Genomic DNA, 15273 nt, shown 5'->3' with positions numbered 1-15273 from the left:
ATAGATTTGTAATGGACAGTACTTCTATTTCAAAATCTTAGGTCTTCCCATAGTTATCAGTAGAGATGAGGAAACCTTTCGGACTTTTGGTCCGAAAGCAGTTCGCTCGGTCGTGATGCCTGTGATCCCGGGTGCATAGTTGCGATCCCAGGAATATGCAGCCAGGATATTTCAGGGAATCGATCTGGAATTCCCTGGAATTTCCTGGCCGCATATTACCGGGATCACCGGGATCGCAACTATGCACCCGGGATCACAGGGATCACGATCAAGCGCAGATGCCGTCGGACCAAAAGTCCGACGGTCCGCGCATCTTTAGTTATCAGCTGCTGTATGTCCTGCAAGAAGTGGTGTTTCCTTTCCAGTCTTGCACAGTGCTCTCTTCTGCCACCTCTGTCTGAGACAGGAACTGTCCAGAGCAGTAGAAAATCCCCATAGAAAACCTCTACTGCTCAGGACAGTTCCTGTCTCGGACAGAGATGTCAGCAGAGAGCACAGTGTCAGACTGGAAAGAATACACCACTTCCTGCAGAACATACAGCAACTGATAAGTATGGGAAGACTTAAGATTTTTAAATAGAAGTACATTGCAAATCTATAAAACTTTCTGAAACCAGCTAATTTAAAAGAAAACGATTACCCCTTTAATTAACAAACCCTCAGTGTCCACTGACAGTAGACACCTGAAATATCTTTTATAGAAGTATTCAGCATTTTTATACTAGTTATGAAGCATAGTTCTTTCAGTGGAAATGACAAGATCCAGCTGTGAGAATAAGGACAGGTTTTAGACTGGCATGTCATTACATTTTCTGGCAATTATGGAATCAGTATGAGAGCTCTGCTTATTACACTAGACTATGTATGTCCATGAGGTGTCTATGCCTATGGTGTATGACAGCTGGTTTAACCAGCATGGCTAGGGTTAAAAATTGTTCTGAGTTATATTCTAATATTTCCCTGCCTCATATAGAGCAATGGCATTATAAAATAGCCCTGTCTATTTAGGAGAAGATGCTTGAGAAGGGGTCAGCGGTTCGGAGGCATAATAATGAGTCTTATTTATGATCAGAAGGCAATGTGCTAATAACATGGGAGGCATGAGTCAAACCTGATTTAGGATGAATAATTCACTAAAATGTGTCAATGGGAGTTTCTCAAGTTTTGTGCCAAATCGACATAACAAACCATTGTGAAAAACCACAAGCAATGAAGTAGGTGTTCTTATACAAACCACATGGGAATGACAGCTGGTTATAAGTCATGGTGTATTGTGGAGGTTTGTGTTTGTACAACATACTGAACAATACTGGTGATGAGGTGTCCTGTGTGAATCGGTATGAAGTATTGGAGGACAGCCACCCATATCTATAGATCTATATGTATTACTAGAAAACCTGCTATCTGCAGCGCTTGGCCTTGGGCCCTGTTTATTGTCATTGCAAATGATAGTTAAAGTGACTCTGTACCCACAATCTGACCCCCCCAAACCACTTGTACCATCACATAGCTGCTTTTAATCCAAGATCTGTCCTGGGGTCCATTCGGCAGGTGATGCAGTTATTGTCCTAAAAAACAACTTTTAAACTCGCAGCCCTGTGCCCAACGGCCATGGCCTAGATTGTGTATGCATTAGGCTGGCACAACCTCTCTCTCCCTCCTCCCCACCCTCTTCATCATTAGAAATGCTCCAGGCAGATTGCCTCCTATTCCTCAGCTGTGTGAGCACAGAACATGGGCTGGGTCGTTAAAGCACCTGTGCAATGTTCAGACAGGAGAAAATGTTCTAGGGACATTCCTAATGATGAAGAGGGTGGGGAGGAGGGACGGAGAGGGAGTGGCAGCCTAATGCATACACAATCTAGGCCACGGCCGTTTGACACAGGGCTGTGAGTTTAAAAGTTGTTTTTTAGGACAATAACTGCATCACCTGCCGAACGGACCCCAGGACAGACCTTGGATTAAAAGCAGCTATCTGAAGTGGTTTGGGGGGGACAGATTGTGGGTACAGAGTCGCTTTAACAGGAAACTGTAATAGCTCACTTGGAAAATGAAAGTGGTAACCATATTGGTTGCTAAGGCTACCTAACTACCAATAGTGTTTGGGTTTAGGGGTGTGTGGTCACACACTGATATCATCTTTGTGAGGTAAAATACGATCTCCAGAACATTCTACCACTTATTTCATTGAGTCCCACCAGGCCTGACGGTCATGTATGTGATTTTTGGGATCTGCACATTTATCTCTCTATCTCTGGCTGAGGCTAATTCCCTCACATGTACATTGCTGGAAAGACTTGTGTGTGCAATGTGGAGATTTTCCCATTCATCTCTATGGGGCGCTATTCCCCATCCCTCTCCCCTCCTGTACATCTGGCGGGGACGGGACCTTTGCTGTAACCTTCCTGGGCACCCAATGTATCTGTGGGCCAAATTTGGGGTCAAACGGTTCAGGCGTTTGGAAGTCTATACGGGACAGACAGACTTCCATTTTTATTATATAGATTAAATTGCATGTACATCAGATGTGTGTCCTGATGTGCAAATGGAAGTCTCTATAGGGTTAAAAGTCTTTTGGAAGAGGCCGTAGGTCACTACCAATCCTTAGTAGTTTTAGCAGCAGTAGCAAGCACTACTATCAAACAAGAGTCCGAAATACTGTATATAATTGTACCAGACATGGTAACACGAGCCCATGTAATTAAAGGGGCAGTTCACCCACAATTATTTTTTTCAAATCAGGTGGTGCCTGAGAGTGCCAGAGACTTGTAATTTACTTCTATTAAAAAAGTCAAGTCTTTTAGTACTTATCAGCTGCTGTATGTCCTGCAGGAAGTGGTGTACTCTTTCCAGTGCTGCCTGGTTTCTGCACTCATCAGGCGGACCCGGCACCCCCAGTGTGATGATATCCCCTCCCTTCTTTGTCACTTCTCTATTAAAATAAATGGAGGCGCGTCACAGAGGGAATAGGATATCTTCACTTTGGGGAGGTGCCGGGCCCACCTTTAGGTCATAGAACCGGGCCGGTGCACGGCAAGAGAATGGCATGATTCTTCTGCTGGCGTCGGACAGAAAAAAAAAACAATATACCAGTGTGGTGTTTGTTCGTGTTGGTACTACTCGGCCCTGTGATGGTATTGTTGTGATGCCAGTGCTAGTCCAGCACACAAGTGTGATGTTGGTACATGTTTTTAGTGAAGCCAGTCTGTACTGTTCTCCAAATAGTCAGTGATGGGTCCCTTGGGCTCTTGTCACGGCAGTCCTGAGTGGCAATTGACCCACCCGGACTATCGATACCGCCACCCAAAGAAAGGGCAAGAATGACCCAAGGTGTAAGGCGAAGGTGTATAGGTGCTGGTGCAAAGTAAGAGATGAAGTCCCGTTGATAAAAATAGAACAGCTTTACTGTGCAGTGTCTGAATAGTATAAAACACTTTGGCAGCAAATAGATAATCTTTGTACAGACTTTAAGGCTTGACTTTAGAGAATGTTAGAGAAATACTTGAGAGTGAGAGATACTTGTACCTGTGTATAGACTAATGCCTGACCACCTTTTGCCCTACAGTGTTGAGGTACTCGTCCTACTTGGGGGATACAAGCCCCAGACGTGTTACCTGGGTGAAGCTAAGTGTCCGAGACTTCCCAAGGTTATTTGCACTGCGAGATAGAATACGTAGACCCTCTAGGTAGCTTTGTCCTATCCAGGCTAGTTCCTCTTTGTATCAGAATACTGCCCTGCACTTTGTAGACTGGTTCTTGTCATGGGCTGGGTTTATCCCCGACTTTTCTCCCTCTTGTAGTGTCTAGCACTGCATAGTAGATATAACAGATAGACTAGAAAAACTGAGTGTCTCTGGTTGCTTCATATACGTGTGTCTCTCCACCTCACTAACACACTCAACTCAACACTGAACACATTGAACACGAAAGAATGGAAGAACGTCATGTGTCCAGATATTGATCAGTGCTCTTTATAAGAGTACAGGAAATAAGACTTTCTATACGTTCCCTCTGGGAACAGTAAAAGGCATTAGGAAATTATTCAGGGACATGCTTTCTTGTAAAAGGACAGCGCACAGTATTATAGTTCCCTCTACTATTGCAATTAGCAGAAATCCTCATCCGGAACCTTTTTATTCAATATTGGTCCAAAAGCTTATTTAGCCATAGTTTGGAAGATATATTCATTTTAATAGTTCCAACTAGCCTATATCCACATGTTCAGGCTAATTGAAAGTTTAAAACTTGACCTGTAGAGTTCTTTATAATATGACTTTTGTTCATCTTATTTGAGAACAAATTTTCTCTGCATTCATAAAAAACCTACAGACAATGCAATGCAAATTTCAGCAATCCTATTGTGTTATATTGCAGATTTACTTCATCATTGTCTGAAGCTATAAGCTATGTCAGCTGCTCCTCTGATCCAGTGTCCCCCTGACAACACTTCCTGTTCTATAACCTGATATATAGTTATAGGGACATTGCATGCAGATGTGGGTAGAAATAACAAGGTAGGGGGAGATGCCAACCCATATCCAATCCACTGGCTTCAATTGTATTTGCTGCCTTATATCTGGGGACTAGGGATGAGTGCAGGTCCATCCGAACACAAGCATGTGGCATTTGATTACTACAGAAGTTAGACGCAGCCCTAGCAAGTGCTGGAAAACATGGATACTATGGCCTATGGCTGTATCCATGTTTTCTATCCATCATTATATTTGGGAAGCTCAATGTATTGTATCAGTATATTTGGAGGACAAGTGAGATGCCGACCCATATCTACTCCCACCTGCTTCAATTATATGCATGTCCTTATATTCAGGGTTCAGTGGGTTATGCCATTATGTTTAGAGGGTCATGTGATGTGATTTCGAGGCACAATGTGTAACACTATAATATTCAGGGACACAGGATGTGACACCATTGTAATCAGAAACCAATGGTACTAATATAATTAGGGGCCCAGTGTCATGCAGTATATTAACCTGTTCACGTAAATAGGCATAACTGTACATCCATGCTAGCAGTGTATGTGCATACATTTATGGGCACAGAAGCAGTGCCCGTTCCATCCGAGGTGGGCTGGGCACCCACCACAATTGTCGGGGCCAGAACTGCACTTTAAGGGTGCGTTCACACCTACAGGATCTGCAGCTGATTTTCTGCAGCAGATTTCAGTTAAATAACTGAACACAGCATCAAATCTGATGCTGTGTTCAGTTATTTAACTGAAATCTGCTGCAGAAAATCAGCTGCAGATCCTATAGGTGTGAACGCACCATAACAGCTAATCCTACTGCAGTCTTCACAGCTACCTATACTAGCGACCAGTGCTATAGAGGGTCCTATGAAAGTAAATAACAGAGTATAGATTCAATAGCAACCAAGCTCCAATACAGTTTTCAACCAACTTTATTCCATACTAAATTTACAAAAAGCCTTGGACAGGTGTGAGGGGTGCACAACCAAGATGGAGTCATTCACCAACAATGTTTGACACTTTCCATACAGAACAGTTGCGGTGAGCCATCCCAGTTACTCCCTGCCTCTGATTTTGGTTAGTAGACCAAATAGTAAAAAAATAAGTGTGCCATTTTAACAGTGAATAACTTTATTGACAGGAAGAACAATGCTTACACCTTTCAATATATTTCCTTTCAAAACGTTCCACCTATTTGCAACAATACCATACATTTAATAGCTACAGTAAATGTAATTGAAAAAGGAATGACAACCTCGTTCCCTTGTTTCTCTGAATCTCTAGAAGAGGCACAATACACATCTGAATGAATGACTTGCACTTTTTTTCATTTGTTATTTCTTCTCTGTCAATAGTTGCAAAATATTATCTCCTTTTTCGTTCCCCCAAGTGTTTGCTGACCCAGAGTACAGTTACAAGCAGAGTACGCCCTTGATGACTAACTCCGAAAATCTGACTTGCACAAAGGATGCCTGGCGGGGGGTGGATCAAGATGTTACGTTCTGTACTCACTGTAATTGAAAAAGTGTGTTGGCTCATTGTCAAGGCTTTACATAGACAAAGAGCAACATTCTAAACTGACCCTAATGAAGATGCAGAATCACACGATTATAAAGCCAGGGATATTTGCAATGCATCTAGTTGTATTGTATTTTTCTGCAGTAGAGCAAGAATAAACTACTATATAGTGTTTGCCCCAGGGTTAGACCTGTTGACCAAATTCCCCCACCCCCATATGGAGCAGTGTATGGAGTTCTGGCCGCCTAGTAACCATCCTTATCCCTTTTTTTTTATTAGTCCTGCAATAACTTCTTACCTACGGGCCCTATTACACGGAGCAATAATCTGCCAAATCAGGAAGATTCATGTACATGTAATACTGATTTGCAGCTGATGGCTGAAGGAAATAATAAAGTATATACAGTGGTACCTCAGTTTTCAAACTGCTCGGTTCTCAAACTGCTCGGAACTCAAACAGTATTTTCAAGGAAAGTTTGCTTTGGTTCTCAAACTCTTACTCGGTTCTCAAACACTTCTTAACCCCCAGTCTTAAAGTACTCGGTACCTGATTGATTTTGCAAGCGTGGATGGTGGGTTGTACCTGGTGAGTTTAGCACTGGTGAGGCTTCAGTACAGTAATAGTACAGTCAGTGCACCACCAAAACCTTCTCTAGACCCATCCTGTGCAGCCAACTATCGACCTGTCTCCAATCTCCCCTTCTTCTCTAAGCTCCTGGAACGTCTTGTCTACTCTCGCCTTACCCGCTATCTCTCTGATAACTCTCTTCTTGACCCTCTACAATCCGGCTTCCGACCCCTTCACTCCACTGAAACTGCTCTCACCAAGGTGTCAAACGACCTCCTGAAGGCCAAGTCACAAGGAAACTACTCCTTGCTGATTCTCTTGGATCTTTCAGCAGCGTTTGACACTGTGGACCACCAGCTCCAGCTCCTCCTCTCCATGCTCAGCTCTCTTGGTCTTAAGGACTCTGTTCTCTCTTGGTTCTCTTCCTACCTCTCTGACCGCTCCTTCAGTGTATCCTTCTCGGGCTCTACTTCTTCTCCCTTACCTCTCTGTTGGGGTTCCCCAGGGATCAGTCCTGGGTCCCCTCCTCTTCTCCCTTAATACAGCCCCCATTGGACAGACCATCAGCAGGTTTGGCCTGCAATACCATTTCTATGCTGATGACACCCAGTTCTTCCGGTGACATCTCCCCTGCCTTCCTGCAAAATACTAGTGACTGTCTATCTGCTGTCTCTAACACTATGACCTCTCTGTTCCTCAAACTCAACCTTTGTAAAACTGAAATTCTTGTACTCCCTCCCTCTAACAAACCTAAACCCGACATCTCATTCTCAGTCTGTGGTACTAGCATAACTGCTGTGCATCAAGCTCGATGTCTGGGGGTTATGCTAGACTCTGATCTATCCTTCACTCCCTATATTTAAGGTCTTGCACGCTCCTGTCACCTTCATCTCAAAAACATCTCCAGAATCCGTCTATTTCTCACCACTGATACCGCTCAGACTCTGACTGTCGCCCCGATCCACTCCCGTCCTGACTACTGTAACTCCCTACTAATCTGTCTTCCTCTCTCTAAGCTCTCCCCTCTCCAGTCTATCCTGAACGCAGCAGCCAGGCTCATCTTCCTCTTCAGCCGTTATACTAATGTCTCCCCCCTGTGCCAGTCACTGCACTGGTTACCGATAAAATATAGAACACAGTTCAAACTCCTCACCCTCACCCATAAAGCTCTCCACAACTCTGCCCCTTCATACAGCTCCTCCCTCATCTCCACCTATCATCCTTCCCATGCTCTGCGTTCTGCTAATGACCCTACACTAACCTCTTCTATAATCAGAACCTCACACTCCCGCCTCCAAGACTTCTCTCGTGTTGCACCAGTTCTCTGGAACTCCCTACCCAAAGACCTCAGACTTATTTCCAACATCCCCAGTTTCAAGCGTGCCCTGAAGACTCATCTCTTTAGGTGTGCTTATAACATTTCTTAATCTCGTCTCCCTCTGATATCCCTTCTCCATCCTCTCTATAACCTCTTCGGTGCTATTTACACTGTCCTTGTTATCTGAGCTCAGAAAATGGCTTGTGACTGGCTTGCCCAGTCACCTACAGGCACTTAGAGATTCTATGTGCAATGACTGAAACATTGACAAATAAAGCACTTGTTGCCTCTCGTGTTACTCCCAGTCATCCTAGTCTGTACGCTCTTGAGTCCTGCTGGAGTCTGTATGCTCCTCTGCTGGAGTGCATATACAGTACAGTAGTAGTACAGTCAGTGCACCACCATCTCCCATACTTTACAGTGCTGGGATGGGGGACTCTATACAGTAAAGGATGAGTGAGAAGTTAGTAACTACTGTACTATAATTGCTGGTTTTGTTGAATGTTTCTAGTATATAATGTACTGTACAGTATATAGTGCTGCTCTGTAATGTCCTGTACAGATTAAACTGGGCACTGTACAATGTAATATATGGATACTGTAGATATCTGTACAGTTCGGCACACTGGTAGCTGATAGAAATCCAGGAAGTGAAGAAAAATGGCCCTTGTGCCAATTTGCATTGTCTCCTGCTCCCTCTGCTCTCAGCCTTAGGAGACAAATCTTCCATGCCTCTGTCTCACATTGTGTGTGTTTGCTGAGGACAGGCTGATGATGCAGACAGGGGGCAGGGCGTGATCTCACAGGAGGCTTGGCTGGATCCCCCAATCCCATAAGTGATTCACTATCTCTGACCAGCCAGAAGCAGGTGCAGCAAGGACTGTAGACTGTGATGAACAGTTAAGGGAAAGCACTGCACTCTGGAACCAGTACTGCATTCTGGGAACTGCTTTTTTGTAGTTTCAAAACTGGTATAGATAGGTAAGTAATGCATTATGCTTATGCAGAAGTTTCATTTTTTTTAACCTCTACCTGGAGTTCCCCTTTAATTTTACAAATATTTATTACTTCCTGATACCAGTTAATTTGAAGATTTTTTTTCACCAGAGTACCCCTTTAGTGTCCAGTGACTTTTTATTTTTCTGGACAACTTAACCAAAAAATACAGACCCCCAAACTTTTTAATGTACAAATTGAAACACTATAATGAACAGTAACGATAATAAATAGAAGTGACCAAAGTCTAACTATGTGGCATGTGATTAGCTGTGACTGCTAACATTGGATGCAGCCCTAAAGCTGCCTGGAACACAAGGATACAGCCATGTTTCCAGGCAGCCTTAGGGCTTTATCATGCTCAACTCTAATTACAAGTAATACATGTCTGTAGCTCCATATACTAATATAAACGCATTACCAGCATTAACTGTGGGCTATAAAACAAGATTACATAAGATTACAATCGCATACTTAAGTACCACAGATACATCTGCTTATTTTCAGATAGTCCCCTATCAATATTCCCCGGAGTTATTGTCATAAGACTACCCCTTCAATTTGTACAACCTTCTCTCTATAGCAGGGATGGGGAACCCAAAGCCCCCAGCTGCTGTAAAACCAAACTTCCCATTAACCTCCTTCCACCGCTGCACAGTAAATTAACGTCGCTGCAGCCTATGCCTGAGGCTACAGCGACGTTAATTTATGATTGAGAATAACACAGGCACAGAAGCTGTGCCTGTGTCATCCGCAGCGGGTCCCGGCTTATGGGATCATTATGATCCCATAAGCTGATGTCTAAAAACGACCTAGGCATTGATGCATCAATGACCCCAGGTCGTGAAAGAGTTAGGCTTTGCTTTGACTGTCCAGGTATGTTGGGAATTGTAGTATTGCAACAACTGGAGGGCCACAGGTTACCCATCTCTGCCCTATAGTGTACTTGAAATAACGTGTCGTTCCCATTGTTTACTGTTGCATTTTTAAGGTACATGCACACTACGGAATTTCTGTGGAAACTTCAAGCGAGATCCGCCAGGCGGCTTCGGCTCGAAGTTGTACCTGTTCCACAGACTCAATAATATTGGCCGGTAAATTCTGCTATCCACCCAAAGAATTGACATATCATTGAGTCTATGGAACAGGCAGAACTTCAGGCGGAGGCCTCCCGGTGAAATCCGCTTGAAGTCTCCGTGGAAATTCAGTAGTGTGCATGTACCTTAACTGATGAAAATTCAAAAAAAAATATAAGGAAGCCCAGGTAAATGGGATGCCCAGACAGAGCTTACCTCTCTTTCTGATATCAGGTGTAAACTGACTCTTCAATACAATACATAACAGGGTTTAGTAATAAGATGAAGAAAATATTAGAAGTAAATACTGTATATAGGAAAAAAATATATCATACTGTATATTATATGTCTTGTGTAGGAGTGGAAGATGTTGCCGATTTCAGAGTTTTATTTTTGCCTTTTCCTTTAAGAACTGACAAGCATCAAGGTTACAACTCGGGATTTCGAGATCTCATTCTGTATTTAAAACTCAGTACTCCAAATCCCCAAGAACATGCACAAGTTAAACCCTATGACCTCTCTTCTAAAGCGACATGACTCACACCTGCAGAGGCAGAGGGGGGAGCATTGTTGAAAGAATGAAGCGCGTGCTGCTTAACTGTTGCTACAGAAACTGTATCCAAGCAATGGGTGGTCTTTGCCCTAGCCACGGTTTACAAAAGACACGTGCCAGATGCTATTTAACAGCCATTGTCGGCAGCCACTCGGGAACAAGTGACAGTTCACTTTGTTGCGATGCAAATGACATTTTCCTTATGACACTGACAAATCAGATAAGAAGCAGATAGCAATTGTATTGCATGCGTCGGTCAATGGAAAAGTGGGATAGAACAATGGCCCAGGTCATAAGGTGACTAGATGGCTGCAGTCAATGTTATAAAAGGATTCTCCAGCTGCTAAACTAGCTAAGGGCTCATGCATACAGCTGCATTACAGATCCAGGAAAAAGATGCTTTTATGTGTCTACGTAATACGGACGCCACAAACCCTAAAGAAGATGGAACCAAAGGGGCAAATACTAAATGTGAATGATATTACCTGGTTCTTGTATTGTATGTGAAGTTTATGGGGAGATTTATCAAACATGGTGTAAAGTGGAACTGGCTCAGTTGCCCCTAGCAACCAATCAGATTCCACCTTTCATTTTCCAAAGAGTCTGTGAGGAATGAAAGGTGGAATCTGATTGGTTGCTAGGGGCAACTGAGCCAGTTTCACTTTACACCATGTTTGATAAATCTTCCCCATTATGTATTGATAGACTCTACTCAAATCTACATCACTTAGCAGAAGGCAAGGCTGACATGCATTGCTGGTAGTGATGAGCGAACATGTTCGTATGTTCATAATTGTTCCTGTTCGCCGATCACCAAAAAATTTTTCAGTGATCGGAATGGTTATAATGATAATTTTTTAACATAGTCGAACATGTGAATGTTTACCTTGCGATGTACGTAACTGCGTGAGTTTCCTCCCACCAATTTGAAAGAGCCGATGAATTTGTGGGGAAGGACAGGCACATCAGGTGATGTAGTAGCCATGTTCACTACTGGTATTACTGTGATTTGGCTGTACGATTAGGGTCATTGTGTACGTTACGTACGTACGATAAAAATGCGACGCTGAGGCGATTGATTGTGCCGTTCCGTAGGGAGAGTGAAACGAGCAGGGACAGCATCTGAATTCAGTTAGGCAGCAATATTCACAGTGGTAGTTAGTCAGTGTTGGAAGGAGGGAGAGCTGACCGAGTAGTGCTTAGAACATTGTGAAATTGTACGCATGTGCGTAGACCGAAGCTTCTAGTGTATAAACGTTATTTGTTCGTGAATGTTCAGCGAACACAAACCGATCATGATGATTTTTCTTTATGTTCGTGCTCGGGATCCGAACTGATGTTGGCTCATCACTAATTGCTGGAGGCAGTGAGAGAATGGGAACAAGTAAAGATGTGTTCTATTCGCGCTATAGCTTTTGAAAGGCAATATAGGGCTGATATTTATTTGGGAGGGGAGGCTGTGTAACACTTAGATTTTTTTTTTAAGGGGCATTATGTCTAATACTGATTTTACCCCAGGAGCCTAGATATATGTGGTCACTGTATTTGGTTCCATTTTAAATAGGGGGCACAATGCGTGATGCCGTTATATTCAAGGGTCACAACTCATGTCACTGTTATATTCAAGGGCACAGCATGTAATGCCATGTTGAAGGGCACCGTATGTGACACCTTTATATTCATGGGGCAAAACGGGGAACTTTATTTGGGGGTACAGTGGGTTATGACAATATATTTAGGGGTGTCAAAGCATATGTTCAGTGGACCTTTTAGAAATTTATAGTGTAGTGTTCCTTTAAGCAGGCTCTATCAAACCTTACTTTTCAATAGACTTCAGTATATAATAGTAAGAAACACTCCTATATTAAAAGGGTACTCTGGTAAAAGAACATTTTTTCGAATCAGTTGGTATAAGAAAGTTATGCAATTAATATTACAATATGGTATAAGAAAGTTATAGAGATTTGTAAATTACTCATTTCTTTTCTTCCAGTACTTATCAGCTGCTGTATATCCTGCAGGAAGTGATGTATTCTCTCCAGTCTCTGCTGCCATGACAGGAATTATTCCGAGCAGTAGCAAATCCCCATTCTGGACAGTCCCTATCACGGACAGGAGTGGCAGCAGAGAGCACTGTGTAAGGGTCCTATTACAGGGAGCGATTTTTAACGATTAACGACTAATGATAAACGATCGCAAACAAGATTGTTTATCGTTTACCTGAAATCGTTCACCATATCATACAGAGCGATGGTTGTTAGTTACGATCGTTACTACGATCGTTACTGCGATCGTTACTATGAACGTTTACTCCTTCTGATCCCAGTAAAACAATGGACAATGTGCAATTACACTGAAGGATTAGTAAAAAAAAAATGCAGAACTTGAGCAAAAGAATGTGGAATTACAGCGAATGATTAACGATAATTTTAGGTTCAGATCTAAATCAACAATCAACAATATACGAACAATTTTTCGATCGTTGCCTGCAATTCCACAGAACAATTATCGTTTAAATTGGAACTATATAACGATTTTTCGCACGATAATCGGCCCGTGTAATAGGGCCCTAAGACTGGAAAGAGTACAACACTTCCTGCAGGACATACGTCAGCTGATAAGTACTGGAAGACTTGAGATTTTTAAATAGAAGTAAATTACAAATCTGTATAACTTTTTGACACCAGTTAATTTGACAAAAGAAAAAAAATTAAGTGTGGTAATTCCATATTTTTTTTTACCAAGCATAGTATATGAAAATTATTGGCAGTAAGAGATGGAATAGCTGCATAGAACACATTACATGATTAAATTCTTGATTTATTTCGGGATTACCAACCAGTTTACACATATTATCATTTACCAGCTCATTAGCCATATTGATTGCATGTGAAAACCTACAAATCTGTTATATGTTTTCTCCACTGTTTATATCAGATTTTGCTATTAAGCTAAATATGCTTGTGTGGCCTTGGTTTTGATTGCAGTTAAGACTGTGATTATCCATATTTTTGGACTCTGGGCACTTTGCCCGGTAGAAAATTCTAAAAAAATTTTTTTATAAAAACGTAACAAAATGTAATTTGGCACAATTCCCAAGTTATTATCATAACAGTGACCGGCTATCTTTGCTACAGAAGAGCAAGGTTACATCACTTGTATGTGTTAGCGGTCTATCTACACCTCATATAGAAATTTAAACACTTTACAGTTAAAATTAAACAAACCTATTACATACACAGAGCCATGGAAACATTTTAGGCCATCTGTAGCATAACATTTTGTTATGCTTTTTAAAGGGGTGCTGCAGTGGAAAAAAAATCTAATCAACTAGTGTTGAATGTTAAACATATTTGTAATCACTTCTATTTAAAAATCTCCAGTCCTACAGTATGTATCAGCCGCTGTATGTCCTGCAGGAAGTGGTGTATTCTTTCCATTCTGACACAGTGCCCTCTACTGCCACCTCTGTCCCAGACAGGAATTGTCCAGAGCAGGCGCAAATGACCATAGAAAACTCCTGCTCTGGACAGTTCCATATTGGCACTTTATAAAAATAAAAAATAAAATTTGGTAAATAACTAAATATTTTTAGAAAACAGCTATATATTAGCATTCACATCTAATTTATTGTACAGTGGTACCCTGGTTTAAGAGTAATTTGGATTAAGAGCCTTTTGCAAGAAGAGCTTATAGTTTTTCTTAATTTGTAACTTGGTTTAAGAGCTCCCTGTACTGGGTGGGAGCAGGAGTGGGAGTGGAGGGAGACATGGCCTGAGCAGTGTGGTCTACAGCACTGTACTCTGACCCAGGAAGTCTCCCTCACCTTCCAAATCATGGCAGAGAGGTTTCCCATCCTCTCCATTCCTGCTATAATGTGCCTGCACTCACACTCAGCTATACACACTGCTGCTATAATGTGCCTGCACTTACACTCAGCCATTCAAACTGCTGTATATAAAGTTTCTGTCCTCCTGCACAGCTCTGTGATTCTCACTTTCTGATTGGTCCAGACTGACCACAGGATCCTTCCCCATTGCTGTCATGTGACCACACAGACCTCTGACAGCAGCCCTGCTTCTCTATTCTAGCCTGTTGTACTACACTACTGCATTATGGGGATCTGCAGTTCCATCCTGTATCTACAAACTGCTGCTGTGTTACAGGTTTATGCACTTACTACACATTATACCCTACATGCTGATTTGCTATACTGTACTGTATACTTATAATATCACATATTCAGCTGTTTCTCATTATTTGTTTCATCTGTTCTACATGTTATTCAGAATAAAAAATAAATATATACATTTTTGGGGTGTGGAACCAATTGTGGTTTAAAGCGGCACAATCAGCAGGTTCAGCCTAATAAAACTGCTGATATGCCGCAGTAGATCATTACCTGATAAGGGCAGGGCTGGTAATAAATCTTGTCTTCTGCCCCGCATTAGTATGATAGCCCCTAATTTCCCTTATGCTAATGAGGGGTTTAAGAGCATTTGGGGCGTCACCCTAAGCGCTTAGCACCAGCGTGGCCCACCCAGTCCGCCTCCCCCCGTGCCACCCCCTCCTGTGCCGCTTGCTATGCATATTTAAATATGCATAGTGGGTGGCACAGAGCAACCCCTTATCCCGCCCAGAGCAACCCCCTCCCATGCTGCCTAGCCCGCCCCCTCCTGTGCTGCTATGCGCGCGGTGAAGGGGGGAGGACTGGAGATGCATGTGGCAGGCTGGTGAGATGTGCGCGGCCTCAGGTGG

At 42.6% G+C, this 15273-nt stretch overlaps 1 long non-coding RNA gene across 1 annotated transcript in view; it reads right to left on the bottom strand.

The window, feature by feature from the left end:
* Window positions 1-11068, bottom strand: part of LOC138774344 (uncharacterized) — a 33075-nt gene extending 22007 nt beyond the window's left edge. Inside the window, exon 1 of the long non-coding RNA XR_011360292.1 lies at window positions 11001-11068. This is a non-coding gene — a long non-coding RNA (uncharacterized lncRNA). The remainder of the gene's footprint in view (window positions 1-11000) is intronic.
* Between the last annotated feature and the right edge of the window lie 4205 nt (window positions 11069-15273).

This window comes from Dendropsophus ebraccatus, chromosome 15, assembly GCF_027789765.1.
Source record: "Dendropsophus ebraccatus isolate aDenEbr1 chromosome 15, aDenEbr1.pat, whole genome shotgun sequence".
Classification (NCBI taxonomy): domain Eukaryota; kingdom Metazoa; phylum Chordata; class Amphibia; order Anura; family Hylidae; genus Dendropsophus; species Dendropsophus ebraccatus.
This window is presented reverse-complemented; position numbering and strand designations above follow the sequence as displayed.